The sequence below is a fragment of the Pinus tabuliformis genome, chromosome 9, assembly GCF_031772625.1.
Source record: "Pinus tabuliformis cultivar Carrire ecotype Pingquan chromosome 9, CPIR1, whole genome shotgun sequence".
Classification (NCBI taxonomy): Eukaryota; Viridiplantae; Streptophyta; class Pinopsida; order Pinales; family Pinaceae; genus Pinus; species Pinus tabuliformis.
In genome coordinates this window covers 1,224,230,636-1,224,237,599 of record NC_142307.1, presented here as the reverse complement: position 1 = coordinate 1,224,237,599, position 6,964 = coordinate 1,224,230,636, and positions in this window count along the sequence as shown.

Sequence of the window (6,964 nt, the reverse complement as noted above, 5' to 3'; positions counted from 1 at the left end):
AAAATTTTAAATGTTGAACTTAGATAATTTTGAATGTCTTAAGTTTTGTTTATTTTCAAAATATATTTGATGGTTAATTTTGTCTGAAATTAATAGAAACTTGCTAGAATCACAAGTTTGAATTGTGAAATCTATATAATTTAAGTGATTTAAGAGTTTTTTAATGCATTGAATTCATTTATATATCAAAAACAGATTTGAAATAACAAAATGAGTTGAATTTATTTATATATATTCAAAAACATATTTTAAAAAAAAAAACATAATTTGAAAATAATTTGTATTATATATTTACAATGAAAAAAGTTTATATCCCTTAATTTCTAATTTTAATAAGAAAAATTAAAATATAAAAAATTAAATTATATATATATATATATAATTAAAAAAAAAAAAATTGAAAATTAAAAATTTAAATATATATTTTATGAATAAAAATTATATATATATATATATATATATATATATATATATATATATATATATATAAAAATTAAATAATAAGTAATTTTAAATAATAAAATCAAATAATAGACCATCTAAATATCCATCTCCATCCTCCACTAAAAACATCATATAGTGTGTTCTCCCCATGACAAGGCATAAGACACACACTTGTAATTTAATTATAATATAATATTTTTATTATTATGAAATATTTGAAATTAATGTTCATAGACACTCTTATATATACATATGAAGGGTAGTCCAACACCTTAGAAGGCACATTGTCTTGTTTGCATATATGACGAGGCATAAACCACACACTTCCGATTTAATTATAATATTTGTATTTTTTATATCAATTTATAATCTTTTTATTATTATGAAATATTTAAAATTAACGTTCTAGACACTCTTATATAAATGTATATGAATGGCAGTCCGACACCTTCTTGGCAAATTATCTTGTTTTCATGGAAATAACAAGATTCTTCCTTTAAGATCGTGTTTCAAGCTTTTCGAGTAAATTGAACACGATTGAAGTTAACAAGATTTTCAAGGATGTGGTTCTTTAAAGTTTTTCGAGTATCAAGAATTCGAAGTTATGAATATGGATTGGATGATTTTCCATGATTAGTGTGCTTATATTTTTGTTTATAATTTCTTTTTTCTTTTTAAATGTTGTTAAATATGTTTTTTTAATGTTATTGGGTTTTGTGTTGCGAATTTTGTATAATTGAAAGATATCAAAAACTTATTTGATAATTAATAGTAAATATATTATTAATTTTAAAGAAATGGATTTGTATATGAGAAATATTTCAATAATGAATTTTATGTTATTGATTAATATAAGGGATAGAGAGTTATTGATACAGGTCGGGACATGATTTTAGGGCAAGGAAGTGATAGTGATCTCTCATGACTATAAAATTGAAAATGATTGTATATATCTACAGATATTGATATAGGTGGGACATGATTCTAGGGCAAGTGACGGTGGTCTCTCATGACTATAAAATTGAAAATGATTTTATATATCTAATCATAGGCAATCATTTTTACAGGTAGGACATGATTCTAGGTCAAGGAAGCGACAGTGATCTCTCATGACTATAAGACTGAAAATGATTTTATATATCTAATCATAGGCATTCCCACTTCTCAAAATTTAAAAACGGGGATGGTTAAGACAGTTATACGCTATTTTTATAAATGGAATGCATGAAATTAATTGATATAGGAAATCCCCTTGTAATTTTTCTTAGGATCAATGGATATTTCATAGAGAGGGTAGACTTCAACATTAAAGTGGATATATGATTGATTTAAACAAATTATAACAAAATAATTGCTTATCAACATCAATCATGTAAATTGTTTATTGATAAAGGCTTTGTTGTTGATGTAAACAACATCTCATCTCCATCAACAATAAGATGGGTTGATGTTTATGTTTCAATGGAAATTATGTTGTGGATGTTAATGACACTAAAGAATATTATATGTCAAGCACAACAAAAGATCGTTAATTTGTTAATTATTAAATTGTTAATCATTTTTTATAATTGTAATATCTACTCAATGTGTTTGTATTGGTTCTATATCTAGCCTTTATATAGAGTATCATTGCATATTAAGAGACCCTTGCACATATATTGGGGATTAATATACTATTTTGATTTCGAAATATTTTCTTCTACCATCTATGTGACTAGAAATTATATAATACGTGTTCACTTTTACGTGTTTCACAGTGTATGCAATAACCACCCATGCACATTCTAAAAATAAGACTAAAAACTCAACAAATAAAGTTGGTAGGTGAGTGGTGTTGGTGACTAGATTTGTATACTTTTACTCACCCTTTTTACCCTGTTCGTTTTACCCATTTCATGCCATTAATGGTTAATCGGTATCTTAAAATGCATAGGTATACCCCTTGTCATGTCTTTATGGATTATTGGTCAATGAAGCATAGTCATAGGGTATTATTACCTAAGCAACTTGTTAATTCAGTTATTTCTGCAGATTTGAAGGAAGAATGACCAAGAGCATGATTCAATGAATGATACCGTCAAAGCTGGCAGCGCTATCCTTGAACATTGTCTACAACGGTGAATCAATCTCTTGATTGACATGTTGTTATCTTTTACATTCTGTTTCCTTCTAAAAACCACCTTGTAATTAAAGGAACACAACGTCATAATTCTAGGAACTGTAATATTGACAAAATGTATAAAGTAGAGTTGTGGGCTATGAAGGGCATCACTGTTAAGAGTCATTAAGGTTACAAGATAAATACTCTAACTCTGAGTCTGTAACAACATACTTGTAATATTTCTTTAATTAATGAAAGTTTGATCTTCTGAGCATATTATGATTCGTTGATCTTGCCACAACCCTGATTAGGGAGTTGGGCCCACTCTCCTAACCAGGTGCTGCTGGATTAGATGCATGTTAGGTTTATTTCCATGAGTTTATTGTTGTTGTGAATTCTTATTAGTGTGTTGCTGTGAATGTTTATCAGTGTGTTGCTATGAGTCCTAATTGTTGTTACTCTTATTTCCATTACAGTTATTACTTTATGTTACTCTTATTTGTTGTTACAGTTATTGCTTTTGTTACACATTGATGAATTAATAATCAATGTTCAATGCTAGGTAGGGAAACTATGGCCTGCATATACAATGCATGATAACCTTGAAATAACTGGTATAACCCCGGGTTGACAATTAAATGTGGATTGGGTGAATTTCATGATTCATACTTGAAAACCAATAAGTGGATATTGTGGTTAGGTAGGTTATCTCAAGAAAAAAGAGAAAAAACTCATATTGGACCTTAGGGATAAAGTAATGTGCAATATTTCAGAGTTAAATAATGACCCAATAACCCAGTTAGTGCCCTATCATCATCAAATATCATCTAAGGTGTCACTCCCTACTAAAATTAGACGTAATAAAATTAGGAAAATGTAAACATGGGTGATGATCGCAAATCGTAGGGGTGGGTAGAGTATTTAATGAAAGAAGTCATATTTACCCCTAATTATATATTTTAAGAGGGTCAAATAATGGCCTTAGTGAAGCCCTAAGGAACTCCTAAATTCAATTTAATCCAACAACCCCGCTAAAGCACAACCAAGGATTATTGATCCAAATTGGATCATTATATTTTTTTTAATCCATCTAGATGCATTCAAGGTGGAAAAAGTGGAGGAGTCAACTCATGGGGTCATTTTTACAGGCAGGACCCTGTTTGGAAAAGTGAGATCTAAAACTTTCCAAGAGCATTTTGAGGCATTAAATGTCATTTTTTGGGGGTAAAACTTCACCGCTTTAGCACATCACCTTTTCATGATGTTCTACACATAAATATCTTGCCAGTGGCATAAGAAGCGTGTGAATCAGAGTCTGTATGCAAACAATATGCCCCTTAGAAGTTGACCTTCCTATTTTCACACCGATAATTCGGGAGGATGTCGTGTCAACCTCCATTATTTATGAAAAAGGGGCTAGCCACATGATTATGATGTATAATACTCTAGAAGAATCTATATTGTAACTCTAGTTAAAAGTTGATGTAGTCAAACTTAATCACTAGTAGGCTATCAAGTTGTGTTATAATGGGTCACTAGGAGGAAGAGATATTCCATTTGTTCGAGAGAATTTTGTTCCATAGATGAGAAAATATAACCAAGAGAGATAGGAGGTAGAGCACATAGAGAGGGTATGTGCATTGTAGTAGCCCATGGGCCACATGCATTAGTTCTTTGTACCTGCAACCATATTTCCAAATAGAGAAAAAGAGTGAAGCGACCTAACCTTCCAGTTAGGTTTTCTCCTGAAAGGGTTTCCCAAAGCTTATCTAATGTCTTATGTGTGTGTGCGTGAGCTTATTTTTTCGTTCGCTACTTTTCTACATAATGACCATTTGCATGCATGCACTAATTACAATTAAATTTACAGATGTAGAAGTTTAATAAAACTATAATATTGTAAAAATTCTGAATTTTAATATATTATTATCGGATCTATTGTGACAAACTGTCAAGTGGAATATGCATGACAGTTTACAGATCATTTGGTATCAGAGCATATTTCTTTGGGTATTTTGTGGAGTTTGTAAGGATCTAGATCAATGGGGCCAAAAATCATAAAACCCTAATCATGGCTGATGAATTTGTAAATGAACCTCGTGATCCTATAGAGGTGTTGTTTACACGGTTGAAACAACAAGACATAGATATCTACTGCAATGGAAGCCTCCTCATGGCAGTCTTGAATAACAAGCCATGGATAGTTGGGGAATATGGGGGTTTGAGTGCAAAGGATAAATTTGAATGGGGATGAGAAGATTGGGGAGAAACAAAGGACCAGTCAAGGAAAGAATTTCTTAAAGACCAACCCAATTTGAGTGTCATGAATCAATTATTGTTTAAAATGGAGGTAAAAGTCAATATCAACCCATGCCACAGCAAGATCGACTCTCTGAATATGAACCATTGGTTGCAACGACTGTAAGTTTATTTTAGCATCCCTTAGATTGAGGAAGGACAAAAAATATCATTGGTGTGGCTGAAGTTGGAGGGTCATGCACTGACTTGGTGGGAGAGCCACATAGAAACCCTATGGTTGGAGGGAGAACCTCTAGTGACTATGTGGGAAATTTTAAAACCTTCGTTAAGCCATAGTTTTATCCCATTGCGTACGTGGAGGACCAGTAGATCCAATGGCATTACTTCAGGAAAAATTTGAGCCAAAGCGTGTAGGATTACACCACAAAATTAAGAAAGATGGCTATAATGTTGGGTATCTCTCCAAAGAACCCAAATGTACTCCTCAAGTATTTGGGGGGTCTACACCACCATCTATGTGAGCAAGTGATGTTGTTTAAGACCAAATCGGTGAACAAGGCTTGTGTACAGGCACATTACCTAGAGAACATAGGCCTGAATTCAGCACAATCAAGTGCATCAAAGCATAAGGAGCAACATGAAGATTCTAAGGAGGGGAAGAAGAAGAAAAAATGGGGAAAAGATAAAAAGACGACAACCACAACATACCAGTGCAAAGATCCTAGCAACCATTGCAACATTGATGGCCATAAAGAGGAGAAGTGTTTGAACTTGCATCTAGAGCTAAACCCGAAGAATAAGAAGAAATAGAAGAAGAAGAAGAAGAATCTCATTGTCGCGGATTCGAGTAACCAAGTTAAAATAAACTTAGACATGGATGACAAGATAGTATGTACGTCAATACAGAAGGAGGTGAATTTGAGTAGCCTTCAACAATAGGAAGAGAAAGAAATGACCAAACTCTTCATATAGAGATACAGGACAAGAAGACAAATATTGATGGCCTATTTGACTCATAATCACAGGCGAATCTCATGGTAGCAGAGTTGATCAAGAAGTTACGGTTGTAAGTTCGTGATCATTCAAACCTATATCCACTGGGATGGGTAAATAAGGATGCATAGCTAAAGGTAACAAAAAAGTGTAAAATTAGATTTGCTACTAGTGTTGATTTTATTGATAAAGTAAGCCTAAATGTGGTTCCCCTTGATGTATGTGGAGTTGTGTTTGAGAGTCCATACATGTACATGTGAGATGCAAATTCATGAGGAGAGTCAATCAGTACCAACTCGTCAAGGATGGAAAATCGTTTACCATCAATGCGCACAAAAGCAAGTTGAAAATTTCACTCATAAGTGCCAACCAAGCCAATAAATTGATCATTTCTAGCAAGAAGTATGTTTTATTGTTTTTAAGAGAAATTCATGCTGAAGAGGAGTCAATAAGAGGCAAGGAAATCCTAGAGGGGTGTACTAAGAAATATAAACAACAAGTGGAGGGGTTGTTACAGGAATATAGGGATGTGTTTCGAGAGCCTAAAGGGTTACCACCTAAGAGAGAAGTGGAGCACGAGATCCAACTATTTGTAAAATCGCCATTGCCAAATATTGAGTTGTAGAGGCAGTCTGTTATATAAGCACGTGAGGTGAAGAAACAGTTGCATATGCTACTAGAACATGGTGTTATTCGGCCGAGTACATTTCCATGTGGGTCACCCATCATCGTTTTGCCAAAGAAGGATGTGACTTGAAAGATGTGTATAGATTAAAGGGCATTGAATAAAATCACACTCAAGAATAGATATCCCCATCCAATATAGAGGATCTGGTAAACCCCTTGTAACAAGCAAAGTAATTCACCATGCTGGACTTGAATAAGCACCAATCCAATGATGTACGTAGTAAAATAAAATAAAAAATCAAGGTTGAATCAGGCACCAATCCAACGACACATAGTAAACAATGTGACAAAAGATATTTTCCACAAACAATTTCTAGTAGGAATTCTCCACAATTTCCTTGATTATACAGAGTGTATGGGTGATGGACATTGTTGTGATAGAATTGGTAAGGGATGGATAGTGGAGATCATCAACTCGTAGAGTTTTTTTTTTTTTCAGAGAGAAAAAGCTGTATGATTTATATTAAGGATATATAAATA